Here is a 19,991-nt window from a genome sequence, read left to right as displayed (position 1 = left end):
CTGTATTAGTCTGGCACCTTTCTCAAGCACAATAAAAATTCCTCAGAGATGCCACACGTGCACTTTTACTTAATTATCAAAACAGTATTTCTCAATTAAAAAAAAATAATTAAATGTTAAGTGACTTCTTGTATAGAGTGTGATTTAATGCAGTGGTCAGGCAGGTAGTAATTAGTCACAAGTCAGTTTCGTGTTTGTTTGTTTCTTTTTAACCTGGAGTCTGCTAAAGCTGCCTTCTGCTCCAAATCTTTGGGACATAATGCCATGTCATGCAGAGCTGCCTACACTTGCTTTGCCGTTGTGGCAAGGTGGTTCTCAAAAGGATTAATGAGCCTGGATGGAGGACTACATTAAAGCAGGTCTGTTACTTTGCTAGCTGGGATGCTTTTGCTTGTTTGGGTGTCTCTGCATAGCATTGCATTGTGTGGTACTGGCAGAGCACGATACTTCTAAAGAGTAACTTTCTGTCAGACCACACTCTTGGTCCTCTCGTGGTTTTGCCTGGTTTCCTTTTCTACTGACAAAGGAGCTATGTTAGTCAATGTGTGACAACCTGTGCTTGAACTTGGGAATCTGATTATTTAGGTCTTGCTTGCAACTGTGGCAGCAGCTCTTCTGCACGTGACTGGTCAAGTATAGACAAATAGCTGCAGAAAGCTCTTTTTCTTGCAGGTGTTGGCTGTGTCTGCCTTCCCTGACACTGTAAGTTGTTATTTTCCTTAGAATTCTTTAAAATAGATGGAAAAACCTTCGGTCATACTACCTGCAGCATTATCTCAGCACTTCTCAGCATCTGGGAGAACTCTAGGGAACTCAGAAGGCACCGTTAAACCTGAGCCACTCAGCAGATAGGCACTGGTAGTAGACCTCTCTCACTTGTCATGTTATACAGAGGACTTTCCAAAAACAGAAAATACAGATTCCAAAATAGTTCCTAAAGGGCTGAGATAGGGACTTGCCTACTGCTAAATATCATGATGACCCTTCTGTTTTAAATGGGAACATTCATTCTTGACCAGAGGGGGAGGAAAAAAAAATCTCTTTTCCAAGGAAATGTCTTATCAAAAATGACAACTTCCTTGAAGAAAAAAAATTCACAATCTCTTAGTAATGTTGGTGAAGAACGTCAGTCTATGAAATCTACTATATATAATGAGATGTAAAATCAATACTGCATAAGCTGATGGACATTTAAGATCCCTTTGATAGCTTTTACAGCCCTGAGAGTTTTTCACCCTGGAGTATGAATATCACCCCAACCTATGTGGTTGTAGTTCATCTATGTAAATTCTCCCTGAAGTGTTAAGTGGATGTATTTCTTCCTGCACAACATTCCTTAAAGTGTGGAGTGTGGTAGTGCTGAGAGCTGTCAGACTGCCATGCGGTCTGCCTGGGGTAGGTGAAGTGAATCCTCTCTGTGTTATACAAATCTTGTGAGCTATTTTTGAAATGGAGCTGTTCTATAAATGCTTTAGGCATAATTAGAGATATTGGGAGAGAACTCCCTGTGGAAATCAGTACAGAGCCTGACTGGCTGGTTCAGGCTCTCCAAGGTGCTACCTGCCACAGATATACAGAAAGTATAAAGAGCTCAGTCTCCTTTAAAGGTACTTGAAATAAGTAGCTGCTTAGCCCAGCTAGGTGATATGGCTTGCAAAGAAAAAGGGAAAATTGCACCTGTGTCACATTTTCTGTTTGCAGTGAATATTTGCTGCTACAGTTGTTATATGTTAAAGATAATCGTTCTAACCCTTTACTTGGGAAGCTAATAGGGGAGGGAAGGAGAAAGCACTTAGAAGTCTTCCTAGCAGCACCTGTTTCAACCTGGTTTTCAGTGTTAGCAAAAAAAAAAAAAAAAAAAAAAAAAGAGAGAGAGAGAGGGGGCGGGGGGGAAGGAGAGAGAGAGAGAACTACCAGCTGCAGGCAAGGGTATCTATGGCTTCATTATCAAGACAACCAGGTACGGATGAAAGGTGTCTAATGGAACCAGGATTCATTCAGGATTCGTTGCAGAGGTAAAGGTAAATTGCAGGTACAAATAGTAGTGCCTCATTCTCTTTCCAGATAATAGTAGTCTGTTATAGCTATGTGGAAAGCATATCTGTTTGATAAAAATAAGGAAAAACAGAAGTTAAAGAGCTTTTCTTAACTACCTTCTATAAGAATCTTCCACACAATTTTATCTCAGGATCTTAGCATCTTCCTCAGGTTGGAATGGCCAGTGGAGTAAAAACGTGTAATGTAGGTATCTGAAACTCTGGCTGCCAGCTGCCATGAGAGTGCACTTCTGCTGAACAGTTTTTGACATGGTACTAGTTAAGAGTTTGGAAGAAAACAAGTTCTGGAGCTAGTGGAATACCTATGAGAAGTAGAAAGCAAATTTAGTACAGGAGGAAAGCCATTGCTTTGGCTAAGGAAATTCGCTGTGACTACAAAATAAGCCTTCAACTGGCAAAGTTAATTTTTTTCTTTATGTTTGTACACATATATTGTGATTGTGTTTGAACAGATCCATAAAATCTATTACAGGACATTATTTGGGAAACTTCATCTGTCTTATTTTGCTGATGGAAAGATGAACAAATGTTTAGGCATAGAGAATAGTTAATCAGCTCCTGGTGTTAACTGTGATCTATGGTTTATCATGCCCCTGACTTTTCCTGTCCCTTTGAGGATCAGGTCTTAGTTTCTTTATCCTTAAGATGTGATCATATTTCAAGTTAATAGCTTTGACGTATTTGAAGTGCTTTTTGAAAGAAGCATGAAGATGGAAGGGAGTACAGAAATGCAAAATGCTATTACTATTATAGTTCAGCTAAAATTAAATTTTGTTCTCTCTAGAAATAAAGTCTGCCAAAGTTAATATTTAATCCTGTGGAGTATCAGTAATGTATTCAAAAAATGCGTATGAACCTTGAAAACCATGCAGTAGAAATGTTCAAGTGTTGAAGTTGGTGTAATTCAGTTTTTATAAATTTCACATTTAAAAGGAACCAATGGATTCCTCATTAATTTTTGGATAACGTACAGAACATTCTCTCCCCCTTTCCATCTGTCTCAGAAGATTTTTTGCCTTTTTTTTCCTTCAGAGCAAAAATGCTAAGTAATCCTGAAGAAAGAGGAGCTGTATTTATAGTCCCCCAGTTAGCTTGCTGAGAGAAGCATTTAATGCAAATCAGTCTATGCCTTTTAAAGAATGCTGCAGTCGCGTGACACCTTTCTCAGACATGAAAGATAAGGTATATCCTATTTAGAAGCTTCTGATATAGGTTTACTCTCTTAATCAAAAAACCTTTGGTATTATAAAATGAGAAGTATGCAGTAAGGAAAGAAAAGTGATGGATTTATGTCAGCTAGTAAGTTAGGAGAAAGCATGTATTGTAGAGGGGAAAAAAAAAAAAGGTTCATAAAAACCTGTTAACTACCCCCCAGCTGCTGCCAATCACATCATTTGTGCCAGGTCCATGCTGATATTTGTTAATACGGTTGCTACAGCAACTGGAAACCTCCATCTCCTGGAGGTGAAGTGGGAAGTGCGGCGAGTGAGGAGGCGCAAGGACCAACTTTACGCATATGTAAACACTCTCTTTGTCTCTTCTGCCTCTTCTCACAATGCCTAAGGCTTTTTTCTTCGTTTTCTTGCCTGTTCTGGTACTGGGAAGGGTAACTGCAAAGAGCAGGGGGTTCTATGTGAAACCCACTCGGGGGCTGACAGACTCCTACCTGCAGGACCGCCAGCCGTTACTTTGACAGATGGCATCAGGCCTCAGAAGCCTCTAATTGGCTTATCACAGCCAGCACACACATTACCAGTACTTGCATAAAGCCAACAAATACACATTAGCCTGATGACTTGATCTCGTTAGCCGTGCTGTCAGAGAAAACTACAGGAAAGGCAGTACGGCCCCTCCTGCACAGGTCTACAACCTCAGGCCTCTCAGGCCTGCAGCCCTTCGCTGCCATCACTGCGCACATGGCTGAGGGGCCTAGTGCCAGTCTCATGGCCTGGAGTTCGTGGGTCTGAGTACGTGGGTCTCTCCATGCCACCCCTATGGCTGAACTAGCTTCTTTAAAAAATATATTGGCCACTGTGCCATCTTAAAGCTTCCTTTAGGCCTACAGTGTTTCCATAAAAACAATGATCAGATCCTCAGGCAAATGTGTGCTGGCCGCCTCTGCTGACGGTCGGAGGGAGGTTGCTGAGGGGTGCTGGCAGAGGGCCCTCCTGGTGCATGCAACATGGTACTTGTGCTTTGCCTCAGCACCCTTCCTCACTAAATTCCCTATCCTCAATTACTTGAAATATACCGTTGTGTATGACAATATGAAATAGGCTAAATAATGTTCAATCACTTGGACGTTTTTTTAAAAAATAAATTCAATTACAGAGCCGCACGTTTCATGGGAGTTGTCAAGGAACATCAGCTAATGTTTCTAAAGTGTTGTCATGATCCGTAAAATATTCACAGTTCATATAGTGTTGTTTAAGGAAAGTCCTAGAATTCAGGAAATTGTAACTTTGTGTAAGGTGGCATAGTCTCATTAATGAGCTATATCTGTCAGTTTTAATGAGCACAAGGACTTTTCCCTATTTATTTCTAGAGATCTTATCAACAAAATAGTAAGTCCACTGCTGTTAATAGCATTTTTTAAGTTTTTCAGTTTTATTGCAAGGCTGCTACTGAATATCCAGTGTTAAGAAAAAAAATCACTAAATGTGTGTTTTTTTTCCTTCCTTCCCTTGTGGTTCTCTAGATAGTAGAGGTGGTTCTCTACATAGTAGATGAAGTCGTTTGCTGTGTGTCTGTCTGTCAAACACCACTGACTTCACAGCTTATCAGTGGTTGTCAGTACTCCTTCTGGACCTTCCACCCACTATGATTTGCCAGAAGGTGATTCTGACAAATTTGTCATGCAGCTGGTTAGTTAAGCTGGTTGGCAAAGCAGTCTAAGCTGTAAAACTAAGCCATTTGTTTATGTGCTGTGTATTCTCCAGGTTTGCAAAAATATTCATTGTCCTGGATTGCAACTACTTTCTTCTACTTCATGAGCTCCAGACTGTGTGTCCTCAGCAGGCAGCCTAACTCACAAAAAAACAAAACAAAACAAACAAAAAATACCCCAAACTCAGATAACTTAATTGTATATCTTTTACATATAGTATGCTATCCACAAAAAAAAAAGTAGCAAACCTTTAAAAATAAAACAAAAACAAACAAAAACCAACTTGCTGTATTCAGTTATTATCTTGTTTTGTTTTGCCTTTTTTTTTTCTTTTTTTTTTTTACAAACTTACAAATGCAAAAGGGTGAAATCCTGAGAATCTGTGGACTTGTCTTGTGCAGACAGTGTGCAGAGAATAATTTTTTGACTCTGAAAACAGGAATAGAAGAACCCTGTACAGTTATTTTGTATGATTTTAAGAACAGACATCTTCAAATGAGCCTGGCCACAGAGATGCAGCATCAGGCGGCCAAAGGAAACCATCCTGTGGAGAATGACATTCAGAGATTCACTGGATCCATGTAGCTACTGTTAGCATACTGTGAACAGGGGCACAGAAGCTGCTTTTGTCAAATTGCACAATGAGATTATAGAAGATTGGAGATTACAGAAAGGGAGCAGACCCAGGACCCCACAGAGTATTACATGTTGAGCATGATACTGAAACAGAACCTCCTACTAATCCTTGTTCAGTTCCACAGTTCATTGTAGGGTTAGGCATGGCTTCACACATCTTTTTCAGTATTTGCTGACTGCTTATGGGATGCAATTGTTTGTGGCTCTCCAGGACCCGGTCAGTGGTCTATATTGCAAGCAGTATTCTGGCTTTTGTCATGCTTGAATTTTGTGTTATATTTCATATTTCAGTTAGAACTTTGTTTTTTCCATTTGCTATATTAGCTGGTTTTTTTGTTTGTTTGTTTGTTTGTTTGTTTTTAATGTATATCAATTAGCTGCAGTACTTTTAAATTACTTTCTGTATGAAACCATGAAATTTATGATTAAAAAATCGTGTTGGTCCACTCATCTGGAAAGGAATAGGTACGCCAAAAGGATTCTCTGAACTATTTATATATAGGGAGAGCAAGCAATCTACAGAAACCAATAAAGTGGCACCCTGCATCTCCAAATTAGCAAGCAACTAGAGTTGATTAAAACTGATATTGAATTCAGCAAGTCAGAGAGTTCTTACCTAGCACAATCTATAAAATTAATCAGCCACAAAATACCGCATGCAGATTGGCAAGCTCTTCATCCAAGAACTTTTGGAAAATAAGCACAACTGGCACTTCAGAACCCCAGTACATATGAGAACAATATGCTTCACAGCAGTTTGTCACAAAACAGCATGCATATTAGCAATTCATTACTCATTAAAACTGCCACATGTGCAATAAATGCACATACATATGAGGATGCTATTCCTGGGAGTGCTGCTTGTTTGTATGAATCAGTTACGTTGCCTCTGTAAGTAAATGCTTGTTTCTGGTTGTACAGATGCTATTTGGAGCGCAGCAGGCTATAAGCCTGCACAAGAAGTTTGTTGTGATAGCTTAAAAGTGATTTTGGATGCAGCAGCATCAGCATTGCAAGTGCCCGCTGTACCACCCCAGGAGAATCCTAAGGAAAGTAACGTGATTATCTGTTTGGATTTTAAGTTGTGTGGTAAAACCTCAAATGCTATGGCAGGGTGTGATGAATTCCTCCATAACTCAGCACCCCAGGAGGAACTTTACTGGGAACAAAGCTCCTGGTCAGTGATCATTATGAAAAGAAGACACATGTTCCCTAGCCGCAAAAAAACAGTCCTCTTCAAAGCACTGTTGTTAGGTATCTCATTAGTGCTTCCCACATGGGTGTTCATAAACCTTCTGGTGTGCTGTACAAGTGCTGCAGAATGAGGGAGTGGTATTCCTTGCAATTTACAGCTCTGGGTAAACTATCTTCATACTAGTATGAAAAATCTCTGTCCCAGCTTGCTCCCAGCTAGTAGCCCAGGAGCTAATCTCCCAAGCTCTCGTTTATTTAACCATGAACCTGTGCCAATATTGGATGGCCTGGGGAAGATAATTTACAGACTTTTATACTGGATAGAACTTTCTGCTATAGACTGTGATGCTGAAGGAGTGGGAGACATTTCTTGTCTGGGTCTGCGGTAGGTTCAGGCTGGATGATTTCATGCTGAGCTTCTGCAGTAACTATGTCTGCAAAACAACAAAATCCTCCATTGCACTAATTGGCCTGCTCCCCAGGTACACAAAGAAATTCTGTCAAAGAATTGTCAAAACCTGCCTTATATCATTCTTGGCAGCTTCCAGCATCCTTGCACATTGCTGCAATCCCCAAAAGGGCTTTTCTGAATTGGGTGTGCACTAGATACTTCTATGAGTGTCCTTCTGAATTGCTGCATGTGCTGGTGAGGCCAGCAGGACCTCCGTCGGTCAGGCTGTGTACACCTAACCCTCCAAACAGGAATCACAGTGGATATGACCAGAGTGACGCTGGGGTGTACAGGTATACAGTCTACCCCAAATCAAAATGACACTTGCATTATAAACTTGTTTAAACAATAGCAATATTTTGAAACGGTCTTGAACTACTAAGTAGGCAGTACTAGGTGTTGTTTGTTATGGGCTCTCCTTTCTCATTACTCCGGTCCAGTCCTTCTGCTCAAAGGATTCTTTAAGTCAAAGTCAGGTCATTCATTACTAGAGAGCAACATTTTCTTTTCCCCAGCATTTGGTTCCCAAGCCTCAGAGGTACTGTGTGGTAAGACAGTAGATGGCTAGAACTGATTTTAGGAAATTACTGCTCAAGATCATTTTTTAGTGTGTTCCTAGGTTGCTACATCATGCTTTATAGAAATACAAGCTCCACTTCACTGGCATGTTTTGAATGTTTACTTTGAGTGATTTGAATTGAAGTAGATTTTGGTTTGGGTTTTGTGGTTTGGTATGTGTGTGTGTTTTTTTTGGTTTTTGTTTTTTGTTTTTATTTTTTTTTTTACAACATTAGTGCTGTCATCTGGCAATTTAATTGAGAAATTAATTTCAGTAGATAAGTCTTAGGCTGAATGCCCTTTAAGGATAGAGTGTAATAATTTGTCTCAATAATACTGCATGTTTTGACTTTAAGCAACATAGTTAATTTAAAAGTTCTCATTTGTGCTTCAGTTGAGTGCTAGCAGATGTTGGCAAGAGAAAGGAGCTAACCAGTGTGCAAGTTTGTAGCCCATACTTGGTGACTTCCAGCAAGATATAACATTACCCTGAAGAATTCTTGATTAAAAATCACTCCTCCCCTTTTTTGTTTGGTCAGCAGAACATTGAATCTAATTTCCTATCAGTGTTGACCTAATTTTAGGAAGCTGGGTTCCTGTGGGGCCTGTGTAACTCCCTAGCCTATTTTCTGCGAACCCCTTTTACAAGGAAATAGCCAAGTCTTGACTTGATGTCTAAGACCTTAATGACAGGCAACAGCAACATGTACAGCTATTTTCTTGTAGGTTGTTCTTACTTGCATGAAAGTTGTCCCCTGCCATAACTTTTCCTTTGAGGTTTTGTATCTTTTTGTTCAGGCAGTGGCTATCATGGTTTATTGCTGCTTGTGGTCACAGTGAGATGCAAAAAGGGAAATTAAATAATCTTAATTCCTTTGAATCAAATGCATTTCCCAATCATGCTTGTTTTGAATGCTAATATGCAGGCCCACTTGAGTAGCTGTCATTATAATGTAACAGTTTAAGCCAATAAATATTAAATATATCATAGCTAACTAACCAAATGGTTTCTGGGAAAGACAGGTGATTTTATTCACTCACATCCTTATTTATTGCACAAACGTTTATGCAAATGGGGGGATGTTAAATTCAGCCCCTTTTCTCAGATGGTAGACAATCCCTTTAAAAATAAATAGACAAACAAGAACCACCAATGATTCCAGCAGCAACAGCTGGAGAATAGAACGAGCTGAAAGAAAATGCTCCATTCAGGGCAGCTACACACAGCACCATGCCTGCTCCCCTTGACACAGTGAAACACCATTGTTCAGCTATAGCCTGCACACTTGTCCTGTTCTAATGTACCTGAGTCGTCACTGTTGAATAGTATCCATTGTATGTGATAAGCTGTGAATAGGAGATGATGAAATGGTGACTTCTTAGAAAGGAGCAGAATTAATCTTCAGAATCCTCCATGCCTTATAAAAGACCTTCTGACAATTGGAAAACTGACAAGTGTGAGCATTGTTAAAATTCATGCAGCTTGGAAAAATGTCCCATTGGATTGTCCATTTAAGCATGTTTTCAGGCTGGAAGCTTTTACCTAGCTAGTTACAAATATATTGATTTTTAAAAAGAAATTATTGACCTTTAAAACCCTGGAGTCAGCTGCCTGGCTTATTGCAGACATTTAGTTATTTGTATTCACAGAGGCCTAGGCAAGAGCTGGCAGTTTTCAGAGATGAACTGTAATGATGATCAGAGGTGAGGGTTGGGTGGCAAAAGCCCTGTATTTAGACAAAATGCAATTAGACAGCACTGATTGCACAAGGCTGAGATCCCATTTGCTGGACATCAGTCCGCATTCCAGAGCATGGGACCTTAAACTTTGTGTCCTCACCTCTCCCACCCCTTTCTGGTACACATCACCTGCAATCTGTCAATGGGTTGGTTTGCACTTCCCTCCTGCAGCCATCCCATCCCGTGTCTGTGCATAGCACCAAGGTGTCAGTGTGCCCGTGATGCCATGAGTGCCAGGGCTTAACACAGGCCATGGGCACATGCCTCGCTGGGGTCTCACAAGCTCAGTCAACAGTGGTCTGTGGTAAGACATGATGTATGCTTTCAAGCTTCCTCCTGACCAAGACAAAATTCACGCATTCCAGTTTAGAGCTGTTGTCCTGGAAGGATCTGTTGTTGACTGAGAAGGAGAAGGGAAAATTCATTCAAGGATTTTAAATGAGCTTCTACCTGCCAGAAAGGTACCGTGCGTTTTTTCTAGCTGCAATCACAGCTTAATAGAAAGGGTTTTTACTGAGATTCTTCATTGACTGTTTTCATGGTTCTGCTCATCAGAGGAAAATAAGGGGAGGGCAGGGAGAACAAAAAAAAAAAAATCTATGTTGATTAAGAGTTGTAAAATAAGGTGGTGTCTGCATTTTATAAAATAGCTTGTGAGTCTGTAAAACAGCAACCAGCACCCCATTCCTTCTCAAAAAAACAGCCATAGAAGTCATCCTGAAGAAACAATTCAGACACACGATGTCTTAACAGTTACTGATAACTTAGAAGTAGGTAAATTCTTCTAGGTCCTACCCTCCAAGCAGTTTTATTACTCACAGAAAGAGGTTTCTGAATGAGGGCTGAGCATTCATGCCACTAATTGTCCTATTTATTAGAGGAGGACTGGGATATTTCTGCAGTGCCTTGTTATATTTACATTCTCACCTCAGAAAATAAAATAAATTGTTTCCTAAGTTCTGGCAGAGGAACAATTTTCTGGCTGTCAAAACATATCAATTAGTGGTATATGAATGGGATATTAGTTACTGTGAGTACAGATCTGAAGGTACAAACAACGCTGTTAGTTAACTGTAGGCTGATGATAGATGAAATAATAGGTATTTAGTTGTATTGCTATGGACTTTTCTTTTATTTTTCCTTGCTCAGAAATATCAGCTTCCCATTCCCAGCCAGTTAACTGATGTAGAAGGCTTGGATCTCACATATCCCAAGTGTTCAGGGAAAAGAGGTTGGCACAATTTAGCATGGCTGAGTCCCAGCAGCTGAAACTCAAGTCCCCACCTAGTTCTACAGCTTTCAGTTTTCACACTAGTGATACGCTAACATCCATACTTCTTCCCTTCATTTTCTCTTTTCTTCAGCAGACCACAGGTTTCTCCAGTTTGGGTATTTTAAGGAGATGTTAGCATCATGTATTTTTTATTTTAGTGGTTGTTGCTAGGTCTTTCCTTTTGCACATCACAAAATGCACTGTTCCTGCTGCTTCTGGTCGCCCACCTTTGTGCACCAGCACTGGGAGACTAAAAGGCAGTGTGGATTCTGCTGACTTGACAAGACAACTTTATGGATATCGAACTGTCCGCTGTAAGGTTCAAAATTCATGTTCTCTATCACATTGCCACAGAAAAAAAAAAATCCATTTGTCCTGCAGTGCCTCAGAACAGTGATTGACAAGACCATGAATGATGTTGAATTGATTTTGTAATGTACGATAAACTAACGTGACAGAGAGAACCTTCTCTTGCTATGGTATCTGCTCCCTTACTCACCCTGTCTCTGGCAGTCGTTACAGCTGCTTTCATGGCACAAGGGTTGCAACCTGAAGGTGCAGATGCCCTGTAGGAAGATTTGGGTTTCAAGACTTTTGTTCTAGTTCCCACCTGGAGCGTGGACAATTGGACAACCCTGTTTGAGGGAGATGACGTCTGTAATTCTGTTAAAAAAAAACCTGTATATTCTATTTGCCACTTAATTTCATTCTGTTTGCATTTATTTGAATTCATTTGTATTTTAATCCTTACTACTTTACTGAATATTCCCTAGATCCATTACAAATGTGGGAAACGTTGAAAGTAGAAGAGGGGAGCAAATAGCTTCCAGCCCGCCCAATTCCTTTCCATCATTTGCCAGCCCACCTCTGCCTTTTTTCCTTAGCAGGATTCATTTTCTTCATCATCATCAGCGATGCTGCAAATGCATTTTTCAGGCTGCAGCAAGGAATGCAGAGGCTGGCTGAGGGAACTGAGTTTGCCCTGTCAGTAAATCCTACCACAGAGCTGTGCAGGGATACTTGTCTCTTCTGGTCTCCCTCTCTCCTATTGCATAAAAGCTGTCTTTTTGTTTTTGGAATTCATAACAGTACGTAGACATTTGGCTCCAGACAACTTTATCCTCTGCCTTAGCAAAAAAGTGCAAAAGGAGAATTAATGGTTACATTTACCTTTAGAGCTACAGCACTGATACATTTTTGATTAATGTTAAACTTAGTAGTTTACCTTTTTCCCCATTATGGTATCTAGTAACAATATGCTGAAGAAAAAAAATAAATGATGCAGGCATGGAAAAAAAAAAAAAAAAGGTAATAGTGGGATGTTGTTGCAATTCTCCTCAGAGTTCTGAAATAATAACTTTTTTTTGTTTTTGGATAGCAAGAGGTATAGTGCCAGTCAGCTGCGTTGAATCCTAGCTCATATTCTGTCAACACTTTGCCTTTCCTTTTTAAGTTTCTCTTAGCTTTTTGTGAGAAATATGTTTTGAGATTAAATTCCCATGCTTAGACAGTGGATATGTTATGAGGTAGGGTTGGCTGGCTTCCATGACTTGTGGGGCCAGAAGGGATCAATCCCACTCTGGTTTGATCTGCAGTTGTATCATCCTGCACCAGCAGCCTGTATTATCATTTTCAAGATCTTGAATCTATTTTTCTAACAATGGACTTATCTGTACAAGATACTAGGCTTGGCATGGGTAAAACTGGATGAAATTACATGGTTGCTGTGGTATGCTGGAAATTAGACTTAATTATTCAGTAGTCCCATTTGACTTTAATATTTATGGATCTTTCTGTTAGTTTCTTTTTTTTTTTCTTTTTTCATCAAATCTCAAACTTCATTGCAAGCACAAATATTCAACTTAATTATTTTCAACTCCTGAGGTTTCAAACCCATTAAACAGCAGAGAGACTCGGTAATTGTTTTATTACTAATACTGAAAGTGCAATAATACTAGTAGCATCAGAGGACAGTGAGCAAAGCAATGAGGAAAAATGTAAAGGCACAAATAACATCATTAAAGCTGTTTCAGAAAAGATAAACACTGCTGTCAGGTTAATATTTCAGACCACAGATAACAGGTTTAATTAACTCTTTCTTCCATTTTCCTGGTGAATAAACTAGCTGTAGAATTACTTGGCTTTCTTAGAAGTGCATGGCTTTCTGTATTGTTTCCTTTCCTGTATAAAGAAGCTTATTATCCTATAACCTGATAAGTCTTCTCTGCAGTTCCCAGTGTTGTGTAGGTTGTCTTTTCTCTGCCTAATGTTTTGCTCCGTTTGCAGTTCTGTTTGGGCACAGCCTCCAAGGGCAGTAGGTAGGCATGCAGGGTTCAGGTGCCTCTTGGACGGATGTGCCATTGTTCTGCTGCATGCCACCCCAGCGGTGTCCCCAAGAAGGAAACCTGAACCCTGCCTGGGCATGGCAAGGTCTGTAGGTGTCTTATGACCTGAATTGTACCCTGGAGTTTTATGGGGTGATTTTCTAGATGGGATAATTTGGCTGAGAATCAGCTGGTATAATGGAGTTTGCTTGGGTTCATCATCATAACTTGATCATAACTTGGGTTCACCATCATAAAGAGGAGGTAGAAGAAGAGAAAAAGTGAAAATTGACCAACCAAAAAGCAGGGAAAGGAATTCTGCTGTGCTTTTTTTTTTTTTTTTTTTTTTTTTTTTTTTTTTTTTTGCGTGTTCATTGATTGCAAGACCACAGGGAATGAAGTAGAGCTAGGTCTGTACTATTCTGTGTAACCAGAACCAGTAAGGTGCAAAACTCCTAACCACGTTTAAACTCTGGTCTTGGACTTGTCACGTGAATAACATACGAGTAGGTTTGTTACATGTTGTTTAACAGCAAGGAAGAGATGATCTTATGCATCCTGATCAAAAAGGTTTCTAATCTCTTTAGATACCTACTTTATATGTTCTCATTCGATATAGTAGAGATGATGTTGTAGTGATGGGAAAGTTGTGAGGACGTGGTTGTAACCAAGGCAGAGTTTGGAGCTGCTTTAGGAGCTCAGACAGGATAGAATTCTCAAAGCTTCTGTGTTCTTTTCTACTTATTTGAGGATGTCTATTTAAATTCATTATTTCTGCCTGAAAGCTTGCCTCAAAATGACCAGATATGATTTGTGGAATTGCAGTTTTATTTCTGCTTTGTTTTATGTTGTTTTGTTTTTAATTTAGTTTGTTCGTTTGCTGCTTTTAGTATCTGGCACTGTTATAATGTAATATATGCACCTGTATATATATGTGGCACACATGGGTTCATATGATTTTTGAGTGCTTTATCTTTTATTCAACTTGTATTGTTTGGGACCTATAAAAAAACTTGAATCCTTTCATTGTAAAAGCTGGAAAGAAGTCTGTTAGAGTTGTGCATCTCATCTGCTGTTTCCAGTACACACTTTGCTTGTGCCCTTGTGCATCTTGCCGCATTGGTCTTGTCCTGTACCTCTGCAGTATGCAAATCTGTCCTTTGCTGTATGGTTTCAAGTCATGCATTGCTACAGGCTCCTTATGAACCTACAGTCTCAGTAACTGTGTTAGTAAAACCTGCTGCTGGATGGCTTTTATTCTGGTTGCTTCAGCCTGCGGATCATGATATCGTTCTCTCTGTCACTTACGAATTGCTCAGGTGATACACACTTTGCTAGATGTTGCCCAGCATTGCTGGTGCCCTCAGAATAAGCACGTTTTCCTCAAACACACAGCATTAATATGGCAAGGCTGGGAAAGCCACAAGGAGAAGTAGGAAGTAAATGCTACACGTAGCTTGTAGAGAAAAGCCCAAAGTTCATATTATGGCTAGGATCAATTTCAGGTGTGTCATCCACCGGTACCTCTCTAGAGAATTTACTCTTTGCTCTTAGGTTTCCTTTTTTTTGAACTGTTAGTTTCTTCATGCAGTTTCTTTAACGTTGCATCCCTATGCTAGCCAATAACTCAATAACTAAATTGCCTTAAAAACTAAAGGGAATATGTGCCTAGCATGCTTAGTTTCCTTATCATTTTGGAAATTTGAATCACAATCACAGGAAAACAGACAAACTGATATTGAGTGAAAAGACTTTTCACATGTTAATGAAAGGAAGGATAAGACAAAAGCATTTTTCTGTTGTTTCATTAGCTGAAAGACATCAGCTTCCACAAATTCAAATTATATGGCAAAGCTCAGAAGTATGGGGAAAGCTACTTTGTGGTAAACACGGTATTGTTTTTATTTTGCTTGAGCAAGAATGGACTAAAATGGTGCCTTGGAAACTGCACCATCTGTGTTTTATCTGAGAAAACATAAAGAGCAGTCTTTGCAATAAATAAAGAAAAAATAATACAATTTTTCATGGAAAAGTCATTTGCCTGATCAGGATATAATGACTGATCATAAGGGCTGGATGCATGGTTTGCATAGCGTGCACACCTTACTTTCATCTCTATGAACACCTTAGTGTTGGACTAAGATTAGATTTTATCTTAGTGACTTTTTGAGACTATGTAACAAGATGTTGCTGGAAGGCAATACAGCTAGTGTGTGAAATGTCCCATCCTAAAACTAGTGCCTGTGTACAATCCAACTTAAAATACCATTTTGATGGTGATAATAACTCTGTTTGAAGTGTTCCCAGTAGATCCTGTTTGCTTACCATTTAACAAAGTACTACACAAAGAGGAGGAGGTAATCTTAACTGTTCGGTGTGCAATGAGCTGAGCTACAGCTGCCTGCGTTACAGTGCCATTAACAATGAACCATAAAGGGGCGAAGTGTGCTTGTTGCACTGGAGAATGAATTTTTACCCATCTTTGCACATCTGTGTGCAGGAGAGTATGCTTGATCAAATAGCTGAGATGAAGGAGATACCTTCATAGAGATTGTAATCATGTGCTGGTATGTTCCTGACATGTAAAAACCTTGCTGATTTGTTTGGAGCTCTTATTTTTGCGTGCAATTTTGCTTCTCTTTAGTTCTCGCTTATTTCTGTGGATTTCTCTTGCAAGCAGCTTCTCCTTAGGCTGATTTTTATTATTATTATTTTTTTATATATATTTTTTTTAAGATTAAGAACTTGTCTGAACCTTAATCTTTTCTGAATGGCATCAGTTATGGAATGAAATCCACTTAACTACCACAGCAAAACTTCTGCTTCCCCTGACTTCAGTTCGTGGAGGTGAGCTGCCAGGAGAGATGTGGCTCTCAAAGCAGGGGCATCCCCTGCCACCCACTGAAGCAGCTGCCTGACCCCAGATACCTATGGGCTTAGATATAGGAGCAATGTCTGTGGCTAGCTTAATCTTTTTAGGCTCAGTCAGAGGCCTGGAGTTGAGCACCTCTGTGTCTTAGGAGAGTTTCCTACTGAGATTCCTGTGTAGCTGCTGTGTGTCACCTCGTGTCCCTTGCCCATGCAGTTACAGTGCTGGTGGGTTGCCTAGCCTGGAGGAGGTAGGGAGGACGGGCGCAGTACCGTGCTGACCTCTCCTTAGCACCATGACTTATCTCCCTCTTGCTGTCCTCTCCAGCAAATGAATGAGCTGAGAGCTTGATCACAACTAAATAGCATTGGAAGTTTTGTTTGTTTACTTTAGTAAAACAAACAAACGTTGTTTGTTTACTTTAGTAAAAATACCATGTCAGAGGTGAACCTTCACAGAAAGGCAAGTGATAACCCCACACAGCCATGCAATTCTGAACACCTGAACAGTAGCCAGACCATTTTTTTCAACAACTGTATTAAAAGCCATACTTTTCCTTAATAACTCACGTTGCAACAAAGAAGCCTCAAATTAAAGCATGTGTTTCTGCTTTGCAGACAGCTCCTTGCACGTGTGCTGACTTTGCAGCTGCTTCCTGCAGTCTTTGACTTCTGTAATTAGGACAACCGTCAAGCCAAGCTAATGATATTAAACCGACTTGTCCACGAGTCCGGTGCCATTTATCTCAAGGGTTTAATTTGCTGAGTATGGGGCAGCACAATGCAAGGTTTGCATGTGTGATGGATATAACTTGATTTTTTAGCTCTTGTTGCCAAGTTACAAAAAAAAGTGTTATCACAGTGGATTGTCTAAATAGACTAAGGTTCCACCTAGAGGAGCCATACTGAAGAGAACTGGTAATACATTGACGTCTCTGAAGAGAGGAGAAGAAAACAGAAAAACCCAACTTGTAAATAGATGATTTTGTATTCTAGACATCAGACAGACAGGGTCAAAAATAGCTGTTCAGACCCCAGAGATTACAACATGTGCTACTGTAGCAAGTGAAAAAGAGCTTGCACGCAATAAATAGCTACTAATTTAAAACAAGATAGCACCAAGAGTACCAAGAGCTTTAAGACAGAATCACCAGAATCTGTGGTGGGAAGGGTGTTGCAGGGTTACTTTCCATGGGAGCAATCTGATACCCTTGCAGTCAGGTATTGTACCCAAGTCCTAAGAAAAAAGGTAACTTCAAATACATACATATTATACATATATATGTATATGTATATATTACACACACACTGAAGTCTCTGTAGCAGTCCAAATGATTTGAAATAATCTTAAAGCATAATGCTGGTAAATCCATTTTTACCACAGGGAAAGAATGTACCATATTCTGATGGAAAACGAGGTAGGGTTCATGCTGACACATCTAGCAGTTGTTCTGCCTCTTCCTGAGGATCCCTACCAAGTGCTTTAAGTTCTCCAAAATAAGAATGTGTCCCCCTAACCTATTTAAAAGACTGGCTGGAGGGGCAGTAGCTGAGGGGAGGGCCCATCACTACCATCATCCTCTTACTGAGTTTATTCCAAAACCGCTCCTGCTGGGTCAACTGCCTGTGGGTCTCGGTGGCTACCTGGAGGCTGAGTGGTGTCCAGGGCTGACTGCAGCTGCCTGTCCTGTCAGCTCCACGCCTGTGATCAGAGTGGGAGCTGGCACCGTCCTTCAGCAGAGCTGCCTTTTCACAGCAGCAATGTCAGGGCAGCTTTTTGTGGGTTTCCAGTGCAATTTGTAACACACTGCTTAAAAGTCAACTCCTAGTAAGCTGATTGCCAGCACATAGGCGGTCTGAACAGATGTAACGGGTAAGAGGCTGCAGAAAAATACCTTAAAATGCCTAGGAAGCACAGGTAGATCCAGTCACGATTGCAGCACCTTCACAGCACAGAGAGGCTGTAACCCAGCCCGGCTGTCTCCCTTGCAGTCAGAGCACGAGAGAGCCCAGGGTACGGCTGGGAGGTGCTGCAGCGGGCACCAGCTCGGCTGCTCTCTGCCTACCGAAATAGCAAAGCGCCCTGCTGGGTTCCCGTGCCGGTGTCACCCTCTGAAGGTGGGCAAGCAGTGGCTCGACAGCAGCGGAGCCCCAGCTGTTGGGCGAGGTGTTCTCCTTCAAGCCAGCCCCCGACCCGTCCCCAAACCCTACTTCAGCCCCAGGGGCCGGGCTGCCCGCTGGGGGATGCCCACCGGGGGATGCCCGGGGGATGCCCGGGTCCGGGGCTCGCCCCTGCGGCCGCCGCCGAAGTTCGGGGTGGGCGATGCGCTTACCTTGTCCTCGCCCCGCGGAGCTCGCCGGCTGCTCTCCGTCCACGGCCAGCACGAGGGAGACGAGCGCCGGCTCCCCGTGAGTCATCCTCGGCGGCAGGGTGGGCTCGCTCCTCGCACCGGCTGCGGCTGCCTCCGCCGTGTGACAGCTGCCGGCAGCCGGCGGCCAGAGCCGCCCATTCCGCAGCCGGCGGCGGGCGGAGCGGCGACGGGAGGCGAGGAAAGGAGAGGAGAGGCGAGGAAAGGAGAGGGGGGAGCCCGGCGAGTGCCCGCCCGCCCGCAGCAAAGTCGCCGCCCGGAGCGGGGAGCGGGGCGGCCTCAGGGTGCTCCCGGCCGGGGGCAGCTCCGCGCCGCCGCCGCCGCGGCTCTGAGCATCCCGGGCCGGTGCCGGAGGCAGGAGCCCGGCCGCGGGGTCCCCGAGGGAAAAGCAGCGGGCTCCTTCCCCGGCGGAGCGGGAGGGATGCCGGTGGGATGCGCTGCTGGGCTCCGACCACCCTAAATCTCAGCCCCGCCACCGCACCCCCTCACCCAGGAGTCTCTCTCTAGATAAGTTTGTACCCGTGCTTTTCCAGAATGCACTAGGTAGCCTCGCAATGATGTGTTTGCCAAAAACAGTTGGCGTGTGGCTGGGAAAAAGGAAACGCTGAGGTGCCCGCTGCTTGCTGCTGGGTCTTAGCCTCTCTCACAGGGCACACGTGGAAGGCTTGTATGGGCTTTCAGAGGCTCTTTGCTAAAAATAGTTGCTGTGGGGTCTTAAGAATATCAGAAAGAGCTACGACCTCTGTGTCAAGCTCTGTTCAGATGCTCTGAATATTCGTCAAATCCATCTCCTTCTGAAAGGGCAGTATTTTATAATTTACATTTCCTGCAGTGTGAATAACAATGGCCTTAATCCTGATTAATTGACACATATTTCAATTCCCAAAGTAAACTAGGAAAAGAAATAAAGCATAACAGCATAAAGGTGGAAGAGCTGAAATACGCATGCATTCTCGATGAGAAACTGAATTGATTTTTCACATCTACTCCAAATGATTGCACCAGTTAAATGTCCGCTAGGAGTTCGGCCTGTTCCCCTCTGCAGAGCACGGAACGATGCTTTCTTCTGTTCTGGCGCTATTGGCTGCGGAGGGCCCTCTGAGAATGAGACGAGCTCTTCAGATCTTTTTTTAAACATCTGATTTAATTATATATATAATTCTGACTGTGCTGAAGGTACTAGGGGTTTGCCACCCTCATCATTCATAATGAAACAGAACAGCAGCCCTGATTCAAGAGCTTATGAAAAGTTTCCTGAGGCTGATGGGAGGCAAACATTACTTTGTGTTTTCCCTATAACTTTGAACCACCACAGCACCTCTTTTTTTTTTTTTTTTAACCTTAAATTTCCATATACAATGTTGCATGGGCTCATGAACAGGAGCTTTATTCTTTCACTCGTGTGTGAACAGCATGAGGAATATGTGGGAAAGTGTTTAATGTGAACTCTCTGTGAATGTAAATTCATTAGGAGAAAGGGGTCTTTGGCAGTACTGGGTAGTTAGTGTGAAGAAGTGCATCCTCAGGGAGAATTAGCTGTGTGCAGGACCTGTACTCACAAAATAAAAAAAAGTGGAAAAGTGCTCTCACTTCTTCCACACTGGTCCCCTTCTGTCTGTTTGGTAGTGTGTCAA

The 19,991-nt window shown here is 41.8% G+C and overlaps 1 protein-coding gene across 2 annotated transcripts in view; it reads right to left on the bottom strand.

Annotated features, from left to right (window-relative positions):
* Positions 1-18,574, bottom strand: part of RASGEF1A (RasGEF domain family member 1A) — a 157,756-nt gene extending 139,182 nt beyond the window's left edge. For both annotated transcript variants that reach the window (XM_068687892.1, XM_068687895.1), the window contains exon 1: positions 18,322-18,574. The gene's annotated coding sequence lies outside the window, so the exon portion shown is untranslated. The remainder of the gene's footprint in view (positions 1-18,321) is intronic.
* Positions 18,575-19,991: the final 1,417 nt, after the last annotated feature.

The sequence above is a fragment of the Anas acuta genome, chromosome 7 (genome assembly GCF_963932015.1).
Source record: "Anas acuta chromosome 7, bAnaAcu1.1, whole genome shotgun sequence".
In the NCBI taxonomy this organism is placed as follows: domain Eukaryota; kingdom Metazoa; phylum Chordata; class Aves; order Anseriformes; family Anatidae; genus Anas; species Anas acuta.
Note: the sequence above shows the minus strand (reverse complement) of the source record. Positions and strands in the feature narration are given on the sequence as shown.